Source organism: Bubalus bubalis, chromosome 5 (genome assembly GCF_019923935.1).
Source record: "Bubalus bubalis isolate 160015118507 breed Murrah chromosome 5, NDDB_SH_1, whole genome shotgun sequence".
Lineage (NCBI taxonomy): Eukaryota > Metazoa > Chordata > Mammalia > Artiodactyla > Bovidae > Bubalus > Bubalus bubalis.
Genome location: NC_059161.1, coordinates 132,263,189 through 132,285,969, shown reverse-complemented (window position 1 = coordinate 132,285,969; position 22,781 = coordinate 132,263,189). Strand labels below are relative to the sequence as shown.

General features: G+C 49.0%; 1 long non-coding RNA gene and 2 pseudogenes across 1 annotated transcript; 1 reads left to right on the top strand and 2 right to left on the bottom strand.

Moving 5' to 3' along the window:
• Window positions 1-6,171: 6,171 nt before the first annotated feature.
• On the top strand, window positions 6,172-7,260 carry LOC102407476 (annotated as a pseudogene).
• Window positions 7,261-9,369: 2,109 nt separating this feature from the next.
• On the bottom strand, window positions 9,370-19,818 carry LOC123465834. The gene is made up of 3 exons (XR_006641146.1): window positions 19,773-19,818; window positions 11,888-12,005; window positions 9,370-9,837 (listed from the first exon to the last, which is right to left on the bottom strand). It is a non-coding gene; the product is annotated as an uncharacterized LOC123465834 (long non-coding RNA).
• A 912-nt stretch (window positions 19,819-20,730) lies between these two features.
• LOC123465832 lies at window positions 20,731-21,352 on the bottom strand (annotated as a pseudogene).
• Between the last annotated feature and the right edge of the window lie 1,429 nt (window positions 21,353-22,781).

The window sequence follows — 22,781 nt, the reverse complement described above, 5'->3', positions numbered from 1 at the left end:
AGAGGTCAATCCTCGCCGCCTCCACCCATGAAAGTTTCCAGGAAATGCGGTCGCCCCCTGGGCCTGGTACAGCAGTGTTAGTCGCTCAGTCGTGTCCGACTCTTTGTGACCCCACCATGGACTGCAGCCCACCAGGCTCCTCTGTCCATGAGATTTTCCAGGCAAGGATACTGGAGTGGGTTGCCATTTCCTCCTCCAGGGGATCTTCCCGACCCAGGGATCGAACCTGGGTCTCCCGCACTGCAGGCAGATTCTTTACCAACTGAGCTACAATGGAAGCCCCCTGGTACAATAGGGGCACCCTTACAGGGAAGTTTGCCTTGTTCATTAAATGTCTCTCATAGGCTGACTTCTACTCAGCCTCAGAATTAAAAATAACCAGTTAAAATAATCAATGTACCAAAGAGGCTTATTTGGGGTTATGAATTCTACTTCCCTTAACACCCGAGTCAGGCCCTGTGTTAGCCACACCCCCTTCCCTATTTAGGGATGTGGTCTGGGGACCCTTCCCCAGCCTGGGGGTCTCAGGCCCAAGCCTGCTGCAGCGCCCACTGTCCCCACTCGGGGCCCCTGCCAGGCCCCACTCAGCCTCACGCCCAGGCCCAGAGGAGCCCCACCCCCACCGCCAGCCCTGAGCTGCACAGGCCTCCCCTCTGAAGGGCACTGGCCCCCCAGTTCTAAGTCCCCGCTCCAGGCAGGGTTTGGGTCCTTCCTGGTTGCAGGTCAGCACCAAGCAGCCCATGTGGCCTGCCCCGAGGAGCCTCCCGCGGTGCCCCCCTCATTTCTCATGGGACCTGGGGTGGCTCCAGAGGGAGTGGGCGTGCTGGCAGGACTGTTCCTGGGCTTATGGCTGTGCCCCCTCCTTAGGGACAGGGTGGGTTGGTGCCGTGGCCAGGCCTCCACTCTCTTCAGACTTCTTGAAAAGAGCCAGTCATTTTACCAGCAAATAGGTTTACACACAGGAATAACAGATAACTGCAATTCAGGACAAGAAAGTCATAGCAAAAACTGTAAACACATTCGGGAAACGAAGGGGAAGATGTTACTCTGTAGAGAAAAAGGAAGCGGTTGAAGGGGCAGCTATGAGCAAAGTCCATCAGAGAGACGCGGCGAGCAGGGTGCTGGCGGTTTCTGTGGCTGAGCTGCAAGGACTCTCGTCGGCCGGAGTTGTTGTTGGTGTGCGGAAGCACCCCCGTTCGCCTCTAGGTTCTCTTGGCTGGTCTAAGAATTAAGTTGTCATAAGACAATTAGGACAGAATCACACAAAAGTTTAGCAACATGTATCCATGGGAGAGACCCAGGAGAACCGAATCACCATCGAAATGGCCAAGACCCTCACCTTAAACACCATCTTCGACTAAAGACAAGGGAAGGTGCTGGGGTAGGCTTCACGACTTGAAGGGGGCAGCTGACCTGGAAACAGAAAAGCAAATGTTTGGGAAGCAAAGGTTCGCTGGGCCAGGCAGGGACACAGACTGGACTCTGATCTCCAAAAAACCCTTTATCCAAATTATTTCAGGCTGTTATGGGGAGCGGACAATAAAAGCTTCCCAAATCTTCTGTTTCATTTTCTTTTTTTAAAATCAGCCTAAATTAATCCTTATGCCAAAGAGAAACATTTTGGGATAGTAAATTTTGCTCCTCTCCAGTGGATACTATCATTACAGAATGTTACAAGAAAACCAGAACCAACCTTTCGGCCAACCCAGTATGTCCTTGTGAAAGCCCCCAGCTCTCCCCGGGTTGTGCACAGGCTTCTCATTATGTTTTCACTGAGCCAGGGGAAAAACTCTCCAGCAAACCTGGAGCCATGTGCGCCTCCTGGAAGTTTCTGGTTAAGGTGTTATGGAGGCTCGATGACCAGCAAGAGGCCTCTGATCCCTCATGAAGAGAAAACAGAATGTAAATACAGCAAGAGCACACTGCCCTTTACCCTCCAGCTGCCAGCAAAGACTTGCCCAAGCACAGACACCGCTGCCAATTGTCCCCTGGTGAGGGGCACTGAGGGGTGCTCGTGAGCTGTGGCTTCTGCAGACCCTCGGGTCAGAAGAGAGGCGTCAGCATCAATCAACCAAGGCTACCTCAAATTATGGGTGTCCCAAAGCTGACAAATAGCCCGATTTACATGGATTGCCCTTCAGTTATCTTAAAGATCTTGTTTTTCCATCCAGGGTTGGATTGCTTTGAAGCAAGGAATGGGGCATGGAATCAATTAAGGAATCTGAGCCCAAGTTGGAGTTGGGACAGGCCTGCAGGCTAAGCTGTCTTGCCTTCAGTGCATCAGTGGTAACCCCAAACAGGAAGACATGTCCCTCTACACCTCCAACAGGAAGGCCTCTCCCCTTCCCACCCAGCAAGAGGAAGCAGGCTTCTCTCTGCCGCCCCCCGCCCCACCAACAGCCCAGCCAGAGACCTAAGAGGCCCAGCCCCGGAAACCTCGTTACTTTGCACCCTGGCTCCTCCAATGGACTCTGGTTATCCCCGCCCCTCCCATATCCCCCTTCTCCCTCTGTCCAGGTTCTCTGGGTTTCCGTGTGTTCCACCATGCTTCGCATATCCTGAGTTGCATTTCCTCTGCTATTCCTGAATAAACCTGTCTCTGCTGGTGCTGACTGGAAAAAAAGGCACAAACTAAATGTTGAGAATTATGTTTTATTTGGCAGACGAAACTGAGGCCTTAAGCCTGGGAGAAAGCCTCTCTGAAGATAAGGGAGGAGCCAGGACATATAGGAGTTTTGCAACAACAGCCAAGTAGGCAGAACATCAAAAGATTACTGTTACTTAAAGAAAAAGCAGACATCTTAAGTAATGATTTAGAGCTGTTCTATGAACGGGAAGATGGAAGTGTCTGGGCTCACTGGAATCATTCCTCTGGCTGCACCTCAGCTCTCTGGGGCCAGGGTCCTGCGCTTCCCCCTCCAGAGTCCCCTCAGAAGGGCGGCTGTGGTGGCCAAGGGCTTGTCCACAAACCTCGTTTACTGAGGTGGCAGCGACGTTCTATGCCTGCAAGCTTTTCCTGCACTTTCAATTCTGGACCTACAGAGTACGCTGTGTAGTTCATATTTATTGAATTCCAATATTCATTAGTTTTGTAAGTTTTTCTTGGGCAATAAAAGTACCCTAGAAACTATACACCATGTTACCCGCCTAATGGACACCTGCCTGTTTGACCCATCTGGGTCTTGGGCAGACGCGGGAGCGAAAGGCAAGTGTGGTGGGGGAGGCCGCCCTGCACCCACTGGGCCCTGAGGTGGTCAGTGTCTGGTCCTCTCCCACGATGGGGTGCTGGTTTAGGTTTTCCTCCCTGCTGGGCCAATTCCAGAGTCCCTCCAGCCAGCCCCATGGCGTGGCTCTTACCCAGAAGCCGCTGACCCCACGTAAGGACAGTCCAGCGCCACCTGATTCTGTGTCTATCACACCTCGAGGTAGGGGGGTGACTGCTGGAGTGGGGGCCACCCGTTGCCCAGTGGCCGCACTGAGAGCTAGACTTGGGTCCGGGCCCTGCGTGAAGTCATGGTTGGCACCACGCTGCCATTCTGTCATCTGTCATTGCTTTTGTTGTTTTGTGGGTCTTTACCTTCACTTTGTGCGCTAAGTAACTCAGTCGTGTTCAGCTCTTTATGACCCCATGGCCTGTAGCCCTCAAGGCTCCGCTGCCCGTGGAATTTCCCAGGCAAGAACTGGAATAGGTAGCCATTCCCTTCTCCAGGGGATCTTCCTGACCCAGAGATCGAACCCAGGTCTCCTGCACTGCAAGCAGATTCTTTACCCTCTGAGCCACCAGGGATAGTTTTTGTACTTTTTAGCTGGCATCTATCTTCACTGATACATGCAAAACTTATCTGCTCAATTTTTAACACCAGAGGCACCGAGAAGCTCATACGGTGGACATGAGGCCACATGTGCCAGAGCTGCAGCCAGTCCCTGCCCACATCCGGGGCTGGCCTCTCCATCACCAGGAACATGTGCCAGTTGTGGAAAACCACACAGAAAAATAGTGGGGTGGAAAATTCTCGAAGCCCATCTCTCCACAAAAGCAGGAAAAATTTTGCAAAAAATATCAGAATCAACATTTTCAGCCTCTGAAAGTAGAGAAAGTCTTGCAGAAATCAGAGGAGTGCTTAATCAAGAAAAAATAGTGTAATTTCAGCACAGGGCTGTGCGGCATTTTAACTTACCCTGGTTCCATCCCTCATGTCTAAGCTCTGTGGCAGCCTCGCAGACAGCAGCCTGTAATCTATTTCAGACTCTTGCCAAAGTCTGAAGAGGCAGGGGCACTTCCTAACTCATTCTCTGAGGTCAGAATCACCCAGATACCAAAGTCAGAAAGAGAGACTACAAAGAAAAACAAAGACCAATATCCCTTATGAGTATAGGTGTAAAAATCCTCGTCAAGTTCTAGCAAACTGAATCCAACATATTATATATACACCATGACTGTTACCAGCTGGAGCTGGAGCCAAACTCAAGGTCAGCTGCTCACTACTCCATGTTTGGCAGACAGACAAGTTTTGTTGGTGGGAGAAGCAAGATGCTTATTCAGGAACCTGGCAACCTGGGGAGATGGCAGACTGGTGTCCCCCAAACCACGTCTGAGTTGCCAATCAGGGAAAGAGCTTTTAAATGAAAGCGTCGAGGGTTTGCAGGTGGTGGCTACGTGCAGAGCAGCACAGTCAGCTCTGACCAGCATCCTGAAATTGTGGTGCAGGCTCTGGTGAGCATCATCTTATTCGGAGTGAAGTGAATCTTCAGCTCCAGGGTCGGGTTGCTCTTGTTTTCTTGAGCGCAGTTTTGGAAGTGTGCACATGGAGCAGCTCCTGTCCTTGCTACAGTCTGCTCATCATGCAGTTAGCTTTTTCCCTCTGGTGGCAGTTTTCGGTTCAGTTCAGTTCTCAGTCAGGTCCAACTCTTTGCGACCCCATGGACTGCAGCACGCCAGGCTTCCCTGTCCATAATCAACTCCCGGAGGTTACTCAAACTCATGTCCATCGAGTCGGTGATGTCATCCAACCATCTCATCTGCTGTTTTCCTCTTCTCCCGCTTTCAATCTTTCCCAGCATCAGGGTCTTTTCTAGTGAGTCAGTTCTTTCCATCAGGTGGACAAAGTATTGTAGTTTCAGCTTCAGCATCAGTCCTTCCAATGTATATTCAGGACTGATTTCCCTTAGGATGGACTGGTTGGATCTCCTTGCAGTCCAAGGGTCTCTCAAGAGTCTTCTCCCAATACCACAGTTCAAAAGCATCAGTTCTTCAGCACTCAGCTTGCTTTATGGTCCAACTCTCACATCCATACATGACTACTGGAAAAACAATAGTTTTGACAAGATGGACCTTTGTTGGCCAAGTAAGGTCTTTGCTTTTTAATATGCTGTCCTGGTTGAACATAGCTTTTCTTCCAAGGAGCAAGCATCTTTTAATTTCATGGCCGCAGTCCCCATCTGCAGTGATTTTGGAGCCCAAAAAATAAAGTCTCTCACTGTTTTCATTGTTACCCCATCTATTTGCCATGAAGTGATGGGACCAGATGCCATGATCTTAGTTTTCTGAATGTTGAGCTTTAAGCCAACTTTTTCACTCTCCTCTTTCACTTTCACCAAGAGGCTCTTTAGTTCTTTGCTTTCTGTCATAAGGGTGGTGTTATCTGCGTTTCTGAGGTTATTGATATTTCTCCCGGCAATTTTGATTCCAGCTTATCCTTCAGCCAGCCTGGCATTTCTCATGATGTACTCTGCATATAAGTTAAATAAGCAGGGTGACAATATACAGCCTTGACATACTCCTTTCCCAATTTGGAACCAGTCCACTGTTCCATGTCCAGTTCTAACTGTTGCTTCTTGACCTGCATACAGATTTCTCAGGAGGCAGGTCAGGTGGTCTGGTATTCCTATCTTTTGAAGAATTTTCCACAGTTTATTGTGATCCACAACGTCAAAGGCTTTGGCATAGTTAATAAAACAGTAGATGTTTTTCTGGAATTCTCCTGCTTTTGTGATGATCCAATCACAAAAGACAGCCTCTTCAATAAATGGTGCTGAGAAACCTGGACAGCTACATGTGAAAAATGAGATGAGAACGCCTCCTGGCCTCCCTACTGGCCCCAGAGGGAAGTCTCTGCGTGCGTGGGGCTGCAGTGACCTGTCGCTGATCGATGGCCCCTCCCCAGGCCCAGCATGTGCCTGTCATGGCAGAGGGCACTGCCGGCAGCTGGCTTGGGGTGGTCCTGGTGGTGGCAGTCCAGCTGGGGCAGCAGGTGCTGGAGCGCCGGTGGTGCTGGGGTCCGTGGGGCCTCTGGCGGGCCATGCAGTTGGAGCAGGAGGACTGGGGAATGGTGGGCATGAACTGCATGGAATTCCACTGGGGCAAGGCCATGCCCCTCATCTTTGTGGGCGGCGTGCCCCAGCGTGGCACCATGCTGGATGCCCATGCCAATGCACTGGGGAGAGGAGACCACACCATCCCCCGCATGCTGGCTGTGTACCAGGCCTGGGCCAAGTGAGGCTGAGAGAAGCTACAGCCGGATGAGGCAGGCGTGACAGGCAAGGTGCTGGACACCGCCACGCAGGCCTTCATCCTGGAGGTGATCACCTGGCACCGGGAGCCAGCCTGCATCCTCTGCGACGAAGACTCCTTTCCCCTCAAGTCCTACATCAGCCTGTTGGCCTCTTCCCCAACTCCAAGTTCCTGCTGGCGGTGCAGGACCGCCTCTGTGTGTTCCCTGGTCACCCACAAGGTCACCAGCGCTGGCTTCAAGCCTAGCAGCTACCACGACTGCCTCGCCAAGTGGAGCAGGCCATCGAGGCGACGTATGCCCCGAGCATGGAGGAGGACGAGGACAAGTGCCTGCCATGTCCTGTGAGCAACTGGTGCTGTACCCTTTGCGCTCCCTCAAGCTCGTCCTCTGCAGCAACAGCATCCTATATCAGGACCACCTCATCTGCAAGCCCTGCAGCCCAAGTCCAAGATCGAGCTCCACAGACCAGGTCCTCAAGCCTGTGAACCTGGAAGCTCTCTCCAAGTGGACTGGCCACATTCCTGGGGACGTGTTGAGGGACATGGGCTCTTAGATGGCCCCCATGCTGGCCCAGCTCAGCTATGACCTCTATGCAAACCCACCCAATTACTACGACCCCAGCCCCACCCCACGGTCATCAACCACACACACCAGGTCCTGAAACAGGGACTACAAAACACCGGTCAGTCTGAAAGGCTACTTTCACGTAGACAAGAACAGCACCTCTTCCCACCTAAGAAGCTCGTGATTTCCAGATCTCTGCAAATGGCTTTGTTGCCAGGAGAAACTGCATTAGAGTGGAAACTGGACCTTTAATCCAAGCATATTATTTGCTGTTATATTAATCACCAAAACAGGACTCCTCATGAGGAAGGTATATGCATATGTTTGCAAAAGCTGAATTATTGAAAACTTACCTCTTCACATTCTATCTTAGGACAGTCTGGGGTAGAGAACCAAAAGTGTGGAAGTAGTCTGGTTTTTTAAACTTTGGTATTTTGCATTTTTCCTCTTGAAAACTTGTTTTAAGAAATGGATTTGCAGGACTGCCTTGGTGGCTTTGTCTGCAGGGACAAGGCCCACCACCTGTGCCTCTCCTGTAGACTCTTATTTTTTAATTCAAAGAATCTATTTAAGAATTTAATATATGAGGTCTTCTTTGATTCTCCTTTTCTCTTTGGTTGACTCAGTTTCACAGAAGAACTATATATATAATTTGAATAAACTGAATGGGGGGAAAAAACAGTTCCCAGCACCATACACAAAAATAAACTCAAAATGGATTAAAGACCTAAATGTAAGGCCAGAAACTATAAAAACTCTTAGAAGAAAACATAGACAGAACACTCTGATATAAATCGCAGCAAGATTTTCCTTGAGCCACCTCCTAGAGCAATGGAAATAAAAGGAAAAACCAACAAACAAATGGGACCAACAGTTAGAACTGGACATGAAACAACAGACTGGTTCAAAATTGGGAAAGGAGTACAACAAGGCTGCATATTGTCACCCTGCTTATTAACTCATATCCGGAGTACATCATGCAAAATGCCGGACTGCATAAATCACAAGCTGGAATCAAGATTGCCAGGAGAAATATCAACAACCTCAGATATGCAGGTGATACAACTCTAAAGGCAGAAAGTGAAGAGGAACTGAGGAGCCTCTGGATGACCGTGAAAGAGGAGAGTGAAAAAGCTGGCTTAAATCTCAACAATAAAAAGCTAAGATCATGGCACCCAATCCCATCACTTCAAGTAAATAGAAGGGGGAAAATTGGAAGCAGTGACAGATTTTATTTTTGGGGAGGCTCCAAAATCACTGCAGATGGTGACTGCAGCCATGAAATTAAAAGATGCTTACTCCTTGGAAGGAAAGTTATGACCAACCTAGACAGCGTATTAAAAAGCAGAGACATTACTTTGCCAACAAAGGTCCGTCTAGTCAAGACTATGGTTTTTCCAGTAATCATGTATGGATTTGAGAATTGGACTATAAAGAAAGCTGAGCGGTGAAAAATTGATGCTTTTGAACTGTGGTGTTGGAGAAGACTCTTGAGAGTCCCTTGGACTGCAAGGAGATCCAACCAGTCCATCCTAAAGGAGATCAGTCCCAGGTGTTCATTGGAAGGACTGATGCTGAAGCTGAAACTCCAGTACTTTGGCCACCTAACACAAAGAGCTGACTCATTGGAAAAGACCCTGATGTTGGGAAAGATTGAAGGCAGGAGGAGAAGGGGATGACAGAGGATGAGATTGTTAGCTGGCATCACCGACTCAACGGACATGAGTTTGAGTGAACTCCAGGAGTTGGTGATGGACAGCCTGGTGTGCTGCAGTCCATGGGGTCACAAAGAGTCACGACTGAGCAAATGAACTGAACTGAACTGAACCTTCTGACTAATCTTGTTATCTTGAAACTTGTATACTGTGGGAGTGGGTCTGGTAAGAGCTTTCTATTGTTAGTTCTAACCTTGTTAATTTAGGATGCGTGTTGTGAGAGTGGGTCTGATAAGAGTATACAAGGCCTTGCTAAGACTTGCAGGGGGCACTCTGCGCCCTCTTCTGATTCTATGTCAGAAGGGTTCTCTGTCCCTTTTCAGGGCTTCCCTGGTGGCTCAGATGGTAAAGCGTCTGCCAGCGATGCGGGAAACCTGGGTTTGATCCCTGGGTCGGGAAGATCCCCTGGAGAAGGAAATGGCAACCCACTACGGTGTTCTGGCCTGGAAAATTCCATGGACAGAGGAGCCTGGTAGGCTACAGTCCATGGGGTTGCAAAGAGTTGGACACGACTGAGCGACTTCACTTTCTTTCACTTTCATACTTTAATAAAACTCTGATACACAAAAGCTCTTGAGTTATGAAGCCTGGCCCCTGGTCCCGAAGCTAAATCTTCTTTGGAGATCAAGAATCTGACGCCATTCACCACAGGCTATCACTACCATATGCAAACAGGCAGGTAGTGAGAAAGCTGCACACATGACACAGGGAGCTCAGCCTGGGCTCCGGGGTGGCCTGGAGCGGGCATGGGGGGTCAAGAGGGAGGAGGTACGCGCGTGCTCACGGCTGATTCCTGCAGTTCTACAGCAGAAACCTACGTACCGTGGTAAAGCAATTGTCCTCCAGTTAAAAACAGTAATAATAAAAAAGACTGAAAGCGTCCCCTGAGATCGGAAACAAGATGAAGCTGTTGCTTAAATCCGGCATCATTCTGAGGGCTCTGAGAAAGGCAGTGAGACAGAAAGTGCAGGGGGGACACGCAGCTCAGAAGCGAAGCGCCTCGGGAACCTCCACACACAGATGACGCGACTGTCGTGTAGAAAATCCTGTGAACCACAAAAATCTATTAAAGAGATTAGCAAAGTTGCAGGGGACAAAATCAACGTCCAAAAATCACTAGCAATGATTAACGTAATGATTATAATTAAGAAAACAATTCCATTTGTAATAGTATTTTTGAAATACTTAGTAAAATATTTACCCAAGTACGTGTTTGACTTGTATGCCGAAAACTACAGATCACCGCTGAAAGGAATTAGAAAAGCCTAAATAAACGGAAAGACACCTATGCTCACAGACCTGCGCTCTTAGGCAACATCCACAAATGACCTTCACTTTCAACACAATCAGCATCAAAATTCCCACAGTTTTTATTTTATTTTTTCCAGAAATGGATAGGCTGATCCTAAAATCCACATGGAATTGTCAGGCCAAAACAATCTTGAAAAAGAATAACAGAGTTAGGGGCTCATGCTTGCTTCCTGATTCAAAATTCACTACAAAGCTGCAGTCGTCGAGGCGTTGTGTTCCTGGCGTGAGATACACACGTGGACTGTGGGACGGAAACTCGAGTCCATGATAAACTCAGACGTAGACGGTCAAGGGAGGCAACAGGCTGCCAGGACTGTTCACGGCTGGTGCGGACGTGGATGTCCACATGGAGAGGGAAGCAGCTGGACCCTTGCGTCACAGTTCATTCAAAATTAACTCAGAATGGACGCAGTGAGACAGGCCGTGACCTGGGGCCTCTTGATACAGGGCTTATACCTGGACCAACTTCTCCTAGAGCAACAAAGGAACTAGAAGGGACTAAGAGAGACTGCGTGCATGGGCACCTGGGGCCAGGAATGGACATGAAGACGAAAAGGCTGGAACACAACTGCCCGCGCAAAAGCTGTGCCCTCCCACGACCCCTGCACACAGAGCCAGCAACGGGGCAGGCCGTCGAAGCCCCCCACAGGCTGGCCCACCCACCGGTCCACACCCTCACCCACCGAAGGGACCAGCTTAGCCCATCTGGGGGCCAACATGGGCCCCCGTTGCTTGTGTTTGCTCCCTCCTTCTGAAGCAGGGGCCCCAGTAAAGCCATGCCTCGATTCCTCGTCTGGCCGTGTATCAATTTCTACAATTAAAGAGTCCAGGAGCCCGGGGTTGGTAACAGCAGGACCTAGAATAAAAGCTGAACTGCAAATGGTTAGAAAGAAAGACAGTGTGACTTTGGATCAGTCAACAGTTTCTTAACTACATTACAAGCAACTAAAGAAAACAGAGATAAATTGTAGTTTGCCAAATTAAAAATGTTTGTGCCTCAAAGGACACTTAAGAAGGTGAAAAGACAATCTAAAAAATGGGAGAGAGTTTGGAATTCATGTATCTGACGAGGGACTAGTATTCAGCATATGAAAGAACTGCAATTCAACAACAGCAAGACCCACAGACCAAGGAGTTAGTGGACAAAGGCCCGAGCAGACATTTTCCAAAGGCACGTGAACAGCTGGTGAGCAGAAGCCACGCTCGGCACCGCTGGCGGGCAAGGACGTGCCCATAAACCACCACCAAGGGGACAGCTGCCGTGGTTTTATACGACCCAGCGCTTCCACTCCAAGATGCAGACCAAAGAGAACTGAAATCTGTGGTTACAGAAAACCTTGACCACAAATGTTTCTAAGCATTATTAATAACAGCCAAAAACTGGAAATAGTCCAATGTCCATAGGTTGATGAAGAAAGAAAAAAAAATATGGTATCCTCTTACAGTACATTAACCAGCCATAAAGAAGTGGAGTTCTGACGCAGCCTACAGCGTGGATGAGCCTTCAGAACGCTACGCTCAGTGAAATACCACAGAAACAAAAGGCACATAATTTATATGAAACACCCCGAAGAGGAAAACCCATGCTGAGAGAGCAGACTGGTGTTTGAAGGAAGTGATGAGTTGAAGGGATTAGGGAGGACCACCTAAAGGGACGGAGAAGGCAATGGCACCCCACTCCAGTACGCTTGTCTGGAGAATCCCATGGACGGAGGAGCCTCATGGGCTGCAGTCCACGGGGTCGCTAAGAGTCGGACACGACTGAGTGACTTCACTTTCACTTACCTAAAGGGAATGGGGTTCCCTTACCCTGAGGCGGGCGAGGAGAGCGGCTGCTGGAGCTGGACTGTGGCGCTGTAACATCAGACCAAAAACGTGCTGGCGAAGCTCACTTGTGCGCTTTCTGAGGGTAAAACAAAAATGCTCTGTTCTGCAACTTTCAGGTGATTAAAAATAAGCCATATAACCGATAAAGGACGGCGCACGGAACCAAAGGCATGAGTGGCACCGTCATCCTGTCTACAGACCCGCCCCTGGGGAGAAGCTGCCGGAGGCTGAGCTGCGGCCCCTACCAGCCAGGAGCAGGGGGCCTGCTGGGGGCCCGAGGCCGCAGGGGAGCCTCACCCCGTGCGGCTGAGGACGCAAGCCTGCGCAGGCACAACCACCCGGCCTGTGGGGGTCATCCTGCCCATGCCGACCCCGCCCTCTGATGGCCCTGCGTGCACATCAGCTCGGCCGAAGGATGGCCTGCTGGGTCAGTGCCGCCAGCAGGAGCGCAGAGCACACAAGATACCTCCACAAGGAGGGCTTAACAGGGGAGCCAGGGCACAGAGCACAGCTGTCCCGGGGAAATAGGAGATGAGGAGGTCCAGGGTCAGAGCGCCAGGCCTCGGGGCAGTGTGGGGGCCGCTGGGGCACCGGAGGCTGCCCTGGGAGCCTTGCCCCAACGGGACCCAACCAGTGGGATGGCCTTGCTCCTAATAGGAGGCTCCAGGCCTGGCCATCACCTCCCACAGCCTCACACACAGGTGAGGACAGAGACAGGAGAGCACGTGGCCCTGCGGTCTGAAGAGAGCAGAGGCCTGGCCACAGAGCCGACCCGCCCTGTCCCTGAGGAGGGGGCACAGCCCCAAGCCCAGAGCCGTCCTGCCGGCACACCCGCTCCCCCTGGAGCCACCCCAGGTCCCATGAGAAATGAGGGGGGACGGGGGAGGCAGGAAGGCCAGGCTGCATAGACACGCAGGCCCAGGGCTCCCAGCGGCTGCCAGACGCCCAGCAGGCGTCCTGCCTCCGCACAGCTGGCCAGGTCTCACTCCTCCAGCCCTTGGGGGACTGCGGGAGGCTCCTCAAGGCAGGCCACACAGGCTGCTGGGTGCTGACCTGCAACCGGGAAGGACCTAAACCCCGCCTGGAGCGGGGACTCAGGACTGGGGGGCCAGTGCCCCTCAGAGGGGAGGCCTGTGTGGCTGGGGGGCTGGCAGTGGGGGCGGGGCTCCTCTGGGCCTGGGGGTGAGACTGAGTGGGGCCTGGCAGGGGCTCCAAGTGGGGACAGTGGGCACTGCAGCAGGCTTGGGCCTGAGACCCCCAGGCTGGGGAAGGGTCCCAGCCCCATCCAACCCCTAAATAGGGAGCAGGTGCTGCTCAGACAGGGCCTGACTCTGGTGAGACCCCAAATGTGCCTCTTTGGCACATTGATTATTTTAAGCTGTGTGGATGAAAAGTGTCATCTGCCCCATCGGGAAGCAAAGGTCGCTGCGGACCTGAAGGCCTCACCCTGTAGCCCCTCAGGGTGGAAAAGCAGGCTGCTGCCCCGACAGCTGGGAGGCGCGTCAGGGGAGTGATTTCACAGGGCCCAGAGTCTTGCATGTTCCCATACGAAGAAAAGGGCTAACTTCTCTAAATTGAGACATTGAGTGTTGTTTAATTAACAGAATCTTTTGATGTTCCAACTACCTGGTTTTACTGCTCAAACTCCTATAAATTCTGCCCCTCACTTCATCTCTTTGGAGCAACCTGTCAGTGGCTGTGCCTTTTCAGTATAATGTGATAGTTATAGATCTACAGGATTCTTTCGTCACCATTCCCCTGGCCCTCCAAGACTGTAAGCTCTTTGCCTTCAGTCTCCCTTCAGCTAATTTTAAACAGCCCTATAGAAGGTTTCAATGGAAAGTTTTGCCTCAGGGAATGAAAAATAGCCCTACCTTGTGTCAGAAATTTGTAGACCAAGCTGTGCAAAATGTTAGAGGAAAGTATAAAGATCTATATTTGATACATTATATGGATGATATTTTGGCAGCTCATAAGGACAGAGCCTTGTTGCAACAAATTTTATCTGAATTGATTGAGGCCTTGGAAAGCTGAGGTTTAAAGATAGCTCCAGATAAGATACAAGTTCAGTTCAGTTCAGTCACTCAGTCCTGTCTGACTCTTTGCGACCCCATGAATCGCAGCACTTCAGGCCTCCCTGTCCATCGCCAAGTCCCAGAGTTCACTCAAACTCACACCCATCAAGTCGGTGATGACATCCAGCCATCTCATCCTCTGTCTTCCCCTTCTCCTGCCCCCAATCCCTCTCAGCATCAGAGTCTTTTCCAATGAGTCAACTCTTCGCATGAGGTGGCCAAAGTACTGGAGTTTCAGCTTTAGCATCACTCCCTCCAAAGAAATCCCAGGGCTGATCTCCTTCAGAATGGACTGGTTGGATCTCCTTGCAGTCAAGGGACTCTCAAGAGTCTTCTCCAACACCACAGTTCAAAAGCATCAATTCTTCGGCGCTCAGCCTTCTTCACAGTCCAACTCTCACATCCATACGTGACCACAGGAAAGACCATAGCCTTGACTAGACGAACCTTTGTTGGCAAAGTAATGTCTCTGCTTTTGAATATGCTATCTAGGTTGGTCATAACTTTCCTTCCAAGGAGTAAGCGTCTTTTAATTTCATGGCTGCAGTCACCATCTGCAGTGATTTTGGAGCCCAGAAAAATAAAGTCTGCCACTGTTTCTACTGTTCCCCCATCTATTTCCCATGAAGTGATGGGACCAGAATGCCATGATCTTCATTTTCTGAATGTTGAGCTTTAAGCCAACTTTTTCACTCTCCTCTTTCACTTTCATCAAGAGGCTTTTTAGTTCCTCTTCACTTTCTGCCATAAGGGTGGTATCATCTGCATATCTGAGGTTATTGATATTTCTCCGGCAATCTTGATTCCAGCTTGTGCTTCTTCCACTCCAGCGTTTTTCATGACGTACTCTGCATAGAAGTTAAATAAGCAGGGTGACAATATACAGCCTTGACGTACTCCCTTTCCTATTTGGAACCACTCTGTTGTTCCATGTCCAGTTTTAACTGTTGCTTCCTGACCTGCATACAGATTTCTCAAGAGGCAGATCAGGTGGTCTGGGATTCCCATCTCTTGAAGAATTTTCCACAGTTTATTGTGATCCACACAGTCAAAGGCTTTGGCATAGTCAATAAAGCAGAAATAGATGTTTTTCTGGAACTCTCTTGCTTTTTCCATGATCCAGCAGATGTTGGCAATTTGATCTCTGGTTCCTCTGCCTTTTCTAAAACCAGCTTTAACATCAGGAAGTTCACGGTTCACACATTGCTGAAGCCTGGCTTGGAGAATTTTGAGCATTACTTTACTAGCGTGTGAGATGAGTGCAATTGTGCAGTAGTTTGAGCATTCTTTGGCATTGCCTTTCTTTGGGATTGGAATGAAAACTGACCTTTTCCAGTCCTGTGGCTACTGCTAAGTTTTCCAAATTTGCTGGCATATTGAGTGCAACACCTTCACAGCATCATCTTTCAGGATTTGAAATAGCTCAACTGGAATTTCATCACCTCCACTTGCTTTGTTCGTAGTGATGCTTTCTAAGGCCCACTTGACTTCGCCTTCCAGGATGTCTGGCTCTAGGTGAGTGATCACACCATCATGATTATCTAGGTCGTGAAGATCTTTTTTGTACAGTTCTTCTGTGTATTCTTGCCACCTCTTCTTTATATTTTCTGCTTCTGTTAGGTCCATACCATTTCTGTCCTTTATCGAGCCCATCTTTGCATGAAATATTCCCTTGGTATCTCTAATTTTCTTGAAGAGATCTCTAGTCTTTCCCATTCTGTTGTTTTCCTCTATTTCTTTGCATTGATCGCTGAGGAAGGCTTTCTTATCTCTTCTTGCTATTCTTTGGAACTCTGCATTCAGATGCTTATATCTTTCCTTTTGTCCTTTGCTTTTCACTTCTCTTCTTTTCACAGCTATTTGTAAGGCCTCCCCAGACAGCCATTTTGCTTTTTTGCATTTCTTTTCTATGGGGATGGTCTTGATCCCTGTCTCCTGTACAATGTCACGAACCTCATTCCATAGTTCATCAGGCACTCTATCTATCAGATGTAGGCCCTTAAATCTATTTCTCACTTCCACTGTATAATCATAAGGGATTTGATTTAGGTCATACCTGAATGATCTAGTGGTTTTCCCTACTTTCTTCAATTTAAGTCTGAATTTGGCAATAAGGAGTTCATGGTCTGAGCCACAGTCAGCTCCTGGTCTTGTTTTTGCTGACTGTATAGAGCTTCTCCATCTTTGGCTGCAAAGAATATAATCAATCTGATTTCGGTGTTGACCATCTGGTGATGTCCATGTCAAGAAGCACATAATAAATGGCTCCAAATGCTACCCATAACCCTCATGAGGGCACGTGCAGCCCCGAATGGCCATCATTATTAAACCCTTATGAAATGATGTATGGATGTCCATTCTTAACTTCTGATTTGTTTTTTGACGAGGACACCAATGCACTCCTAAAACTATAATTGATCTAGGAAGGTTTCAGCAAGGATTCCAATGATAAGGAAAGCAAGTCCTCCCTAAACCGCAGGAAGACTGAAAAAACCCCAAGTAGAGCTGGGGGACCAAATATTAGTGAAGACCGGGCAAGAGAAAGGGAGTCCAAACCAGCTGCCAGAGACATGGGCCAGGTCATCCTGGTTGTTTCAGTAACCTCAACTGCTGTAGAGGTGCGGCACCTTTCTGCCAGGGCCCACAATTCTAGAGTAAAACCCTACAGTCCACAGGAGCGGGAGACGGGGACTGAGACCCCAAAGCCAGAGGCCAGCTATTCCTGTGAGCCTGTTGGAGACTCAGACTCTTGTTCAGGCGAAACACCATCCAGCCTCCCTCAGAGAAGTGAATGCGTCCTGTGAAGCCCCTCCTCTTCCGGATCATGCCTCCCTGCCCAGCTATTAACCTCTCCCTTAGTGGGGCGTGTGCTTGGTCACTTAGTTGTGTCAGACTCTTCAGTCGCATTAGATTCTTTAGCCATGTCCGAATCTTCAGTCGTGTCCAACTCTTTACAACCTGGACCATAGCCTGCCAAGCTCCTCTATCCATGGAATTCTCCAGGCAAGAATACTGGAGTGGGTTGTACACTTGCAAACCACACACTACTCGACTTAACCTTACTACCCCATTAGCAGCAGAAGTTGAGGACATGTCCAACATATCCCAGGGTAGCAACGGCCAACGCTTCCAGCCCACTACATGCTACCACTTAACATACCCCGTCTGGTCATGGCCTAACCTTTTGGGTAAAAGGGGAGGAAAACTTCATGACTTGGTATCAGCAACAGCTGTCTGTATTTCCTCCCATGATAACATCTGCAATCCCACCCAAGCCCTTCTTTTCTCTCTTGACTAACATTTCCCAAGTGACCTTCCCCATCTGTTTCAAAAGTGACTCCCTGGCAGGGGTGTCTGTAGGGGAGCTGGACAACTCGAGATGTGGAGTAGCCTTCAGTTGCAGAACTGATGGAGAAAACCAGGATCTGGAAACTGCTCTGGGGTATTATGACTTAGCCCAAAGACTGGGAGCTAGAGGTTCTGGCAGAACTGACCTGCTACAACTATTCCCTGGCATGAGGCTCTCCTCAGATGCCATTGCTGCTGCTGCTGCTAAGTCGCTTGATCCGCTGCTACAAAACTGCCTCAGGGTCAGGACACATGGTCTTGAGGGCACAGCCCTGCTGTGTCCCCCTTTGCCTGTTAAGCAATAAAGCTATTCTTTTCTACTTCACCAAAAACTCTTTCTGAGATTCAATTCAGCACCAGCATACAGAGGCCCAGTTTTCAGCATCAGTATTTTGTGGTGGCAAAACCTGCTCCCCTTCAGTTTGAAGAAGAAAATACTTGTTGGGGATTTTCCATGGCTCTGCCCCTCCGAAGCCTGGAGTTCGCAGGGGGAAAGGCTGGGGTGTCCCCTGACCACTTTCCATCCCGCCTTCCTCTCCCTGCCTGGGGCTGACTCGTCAATACCTGGAGTCTCTCTCTTTTAAAAAGGCCCAAGGGTTACTAGGATGAGTATGATTTTCACATCACCAGCTCCACAATGGCACAATCTGGAACAAAGCTCTCTCTTCCCAGAGATTTTCCAGGAAAAACCCAGGACTCTCCAGGAGCAGAGACTAGGGGGTGTTCGAGGGAGAAAGGAGAGGAAGGCGGGGACCCTCTGGTCAGTGGTCAGTTCGGTGGCGGCGGCACAGGCTCTTCCTTCCTTCCTTCCTCCTCCTCCTGCTCGGCTCCCAGCTGGACACCAGGAGGCTCTCCCTTGCCTTGCCCTCAGGCTTTGCTAAGGAGGAGGCCCTGCCTGGCAGCGGGGCTGGAGGACAGTCATTCGCATGCCCTCCCCCACCCCCACCCCAGGATTCCCAGGAAATGGGAGCAGCTCCCCCAGAGCAGGAAGAGGAGACTTTAAAAAGAAAAACAACCCTTTGGCTGACATAGCATTTGACTGAGTCATCACACCAGATGGACCCAGAACAATGAAAAATGTGGTCAACATAATCAACGCCCCACAATCAAATCTGCTGGTGCTGGGGCAGCAGACAGACCTTGGGGTGGAACAGGAGCACCCAGCACAGAGGGTGCTCTTGCATGGGGCGCCGATGAACTGGAATCTGAAACACACAAAACACCAAAGGAACACAGTGACTCCCTCTTGACCTCCGGGATAGCTGGTAAAGAAAAAAGCAGAGGCCCAAAGTGGCGTCACTTGTGCCAAAGTCCACGATAGCAAACCTCGCCTCCTACTTGATTGCATTTCAGCCTTCCCCAGAATGTCCTAGGATTTCCTGGTCAGCACCAAGGAGGTGATGTGTCCTGTGGGTGCCCTCCATCCCTGGAAGATGAGGGACATCTGGCTGTTCCTCTCCCCTCCCCCCGCCCCCAAGAGGAGCCATCCCGCCCCAGTAGCCTTGCTTTCTTCAGCTAGTGATCTCCTTGCCCCATCTTCCTTCCTATAAAACCTCCCACTTTGTGCTACTCCTCTGAGCACCCTGGTGCTTGCTGGATGAGACGCTGCCAATTCATTAATTACCAAATAAAGTGGTTCGGTTCAGTTCAGTCGCTCAGTTGTGTCCGACTCTTTGCAACCCACGGACTGCAGCACTCCAGGCCTCCCTGTCCATCACCAACTCCAGGAGTTTATTCAAATTCATGTCCATCGAGTCAGTAATGCCATCCAACCATCTTATCCTCTGTCATCCCCTTCTCCTCCTGCCTTCAATCTTTCCCAGCATCAGGGTCTTTTCAAATGAGTCAGCTCTTTGCATCAGGTGGCCAAAGGATTGGAGCTTCAGCTTCAGCATCAGTCCTTCCAATGAATATTCAGGACTGATTTCCTTTAGGATGGACTGGTTGGATCTCCTTGCAGTCCAAGGGACTCTCAAGAGTCTTCTCTAACACCACAGTTCAAAAGCATCAATTCTTAGGTGCTCAGCTTTCTTTATAGTCCAACTCTCACATCCATACATGATTTTGTAAAGTGGTTAGAGCTTCAGATTTACTCAGTTGAATTTTGTCTTTTACATAACTAAGATTTAGAATCCAGACAAAAGGTGAATGAATTTGACCGCATAAACAGTTTTCAAAGTTGCATGACAAACACTCGGTGTACACAGTACAACAAATTAGGAGCGAATATTCAGAACATACACTCAGGAAAGGTGCTTGTAACACTGATGTGCCAAGAAGTCTGAAAGATGAGCAGGTAGATGGAGAAAATACACGAACAGACAGTTTATACTAAAAAATCCTAAGCATATAAAAAAACATTGAAATCACTCATTAATAGAGAAATGCAATTAATATAAGACCAAGGTCTCACTTCTTACCTCTCAAAGTGGCAAAAAATTTAAAATTATGATAGCTCAGTTGGTAGAGAATCCGCCTGCAATTTTGGAGACCCTGGTTCAATTCCTGGATCGGGAAGATCTGCTGGAGAAGGGATAGGCTATCCACTTCAGTATTCTTGGGCTTCCCTTGTGGCTCAGCTGGTAAAGGTCCGCCTGCAATTTGGGAGACCTGTGTTTGATCCCTGGGTTGGGAAAATCCCCTGGAGAAGGGAACGGCTACCCCCTCCAGTATTCTGGCCTGGAGAATTCCATGGACTGTATAGTCCATGGGGTTTCAAAAAGTCAGACATGACTGAGCAACTTTCACTTTATGACTGGCTCTGTTGTTGAAACTCCAAAGAAACCAGCATCCTCATACAGTCCTGGGGAACCCCAAATGGTAAATCCTGAAGTGGAATTGGGTCAGACAAAAATGTGTATGCACTCTCCTTTGACCAACAGCTCTGTTTTTAGGAACCTACCCTGAAGGTGGCTTTACAGGTGGTGCAGTGGTAGAGAATCTGCCTGCTAATGCAGGAGATGCAAGAGACATGGGTTTGATCCCTGGGTCTGGAAGATCCCCTGGAGAAGGGAATGGCAACCCATGCCTGTATTCTTGCCTGGGAAATTCCATGGACAGAGGAGCCTGGAGGGCTACAGTCCATGGGGTCCCAAAGAGCTGGACACGACTGAGCACACACACGTACCCTGAAGATGCAGTTCAAACAACGGGAGACAGATATGCAAAGAGGATTCACTGCAGACTTGTTTGTAACCACAAAACGTCAGGAACAACCTAAACGTCCACACTTCTGAGAGCGGCGAGCAGGCCCTGAAGAAAAGGAGGAAGGTCACTCTAAGTGGGTGGTGTAATTTCCAGGCACTATGTCAAGAGAAGAACACAGAGAGTCACCTATAGTAGTTCCTTTCTTTCTTTTTTTTATAGCACAACTTATATATTTCAAATGGGCAAAAATTAGTATCATTTACAGTATCTTAAGATAAACTGCCTTTGAATGGGAGCTTTCTTTCCAGTACTTTGAGGTCTACAAGACAAATCTAGAAAATTTACTACGTGGAAAATGAAGACTGCTTAAATCGGATGGGGGCAGGGGAGGCCTGTGGTTTTTCTTTTGGATTGAGCTGTAACACTGTCCTTCAGGCGGCTGAGGGAGTTTCATATTTTCTTTAGACATCATGAGGCACCGAAGCTCTCGCAGAACAACTTTGATGCTATACGAATTCTGCCATTTTGCCAGCACGGGTATGGCTCTTGGGTCCACCACTCCATTAGAACTATTAGCTCCATGCATATCAATTTTTGTTACAAATCTTACAAAGGGGGGTGCTTCTGGGTATTTAGGTCCACATTCTATTTTAAGGCTGTATATTCAGTTTTCATAAGTTGCTCTTGGAGGCCCAATTACCATCCCTGTACATCTTGTAGGTGTCATGTCTTCGTCATCTTCTAGACCCCAGCTAACTGTGCCATCTCCTACTCCTTTCTGGCCTTCTTCGAGTTCTGCCAACGGTCGGAAATTGTGAGGGACTTTTACTCCCGAGCCCATGGTGGCTTCCATCTGGCGTCACTGCCGCCCGAAGGCCGGCCCTTTCTTCACCCCCTCCCAGTTCCTTTCGTTTAAGAAGGAAGATGACATGTGTCTGCTCATTTGTGGAAAAGAGACACAGGGCAGAGTAGGGAAAGCTCGCCATGTCTCGTGGAAAGAGGAACTTGACAGGAAGCCACAGGCTCCGGGCAGAAAGGGCTGTGTGTGCGAGTGTGGCGCCTGGACTTCCCTCTGTGTGGGAAATGAGGACTTCCCTCATATCTGTGTGACAAATATGTAAATCTGTGTGGGTAAGACTGGGAAAGGTCAGTTTTCATTCCAATCCCAAAGAATGGCAATGCCAAAAAATGCTCAAACTACTGCACAGTTGCACTCATCTCACACGCTAGCAAAATAATGCTCAAAATTCTCCAAGCCAGGCTTCAATAGTACATGAACTGACAGCTTCCAGATGTGCAAGCTGGATTTAGAAAAGGCAGAGGAACCAGAGACCAAACTGCCAACATCCACTGGATCATGGAAAAAGCAAGAGAGTTCCAGAAGAACATCTATTTCTGCTTCACTGACTACACTAAAACCTTTGACTGTGTGGATCACAACTGGAAAATTCTTCAAGACCACCTGACTTGCCTCCTGAGAAATCTGTATGCAGGTCAAGAAGCAACAGTTAGAAACGGACATGGAACAACGAACTGGCTCCAAATCAGGAAAGGAGTACATCAAGGCTGCATACTGCCACCCTGCTTATCTAACTTCTATGCAGAGTACGTCATGTGAAATGCCGGGCTGGATGAAGCACAAGCTGGAATCAAGATTGTCGGGAGAAATATCAGTAACCTCAGATGTGCAGATGACACCACCCTTATGGCAGAAAGCAAAGAAGAACTAAAGAGCATCTTGATGAAAGTGAAAGGGGAGAGTGAAAAGGCTAGCTTAAAACTCAACATTCAAAAAACTAAGATCGTGGATCCAGTTCTATCACTTCATGGCAAATAGATGGGTAAAAAATGAAAACAGTGAGAGACTTTATTTTCTTGGGCTCCAAAATCACTGCAGATGGTGACCACAGCCATGAAATTAAAAAGACACTTGCTCCTTGGAAGAAAAGCTATGACCAACCTAGACAGCATACTAAAAAGAGACATTACGTTGTCGACAAAGGTCCATCTAGTCAAAGCCATGGTTCTTCCAGTAGTCATATATAGATGTGAGAGTTGGACCATAAAGAAAGCTGAGCACCAAAGAATTGATGCTTCTGAACTGTGGTGTTAGAGAAGACTCTTGAGAGTCTCATGGACAGCAGAGAGATCAAACCAGTCAATCCTAAAGGAAATCAGTCCTGAGTATTTACTGGAAGAACTGATGGTGAAGCTGAAGTTCTAGTACTTTGGCCACCTGATGGGAAGAACTGACTCACTGGAAAAGACCCTGATGCCAGGAG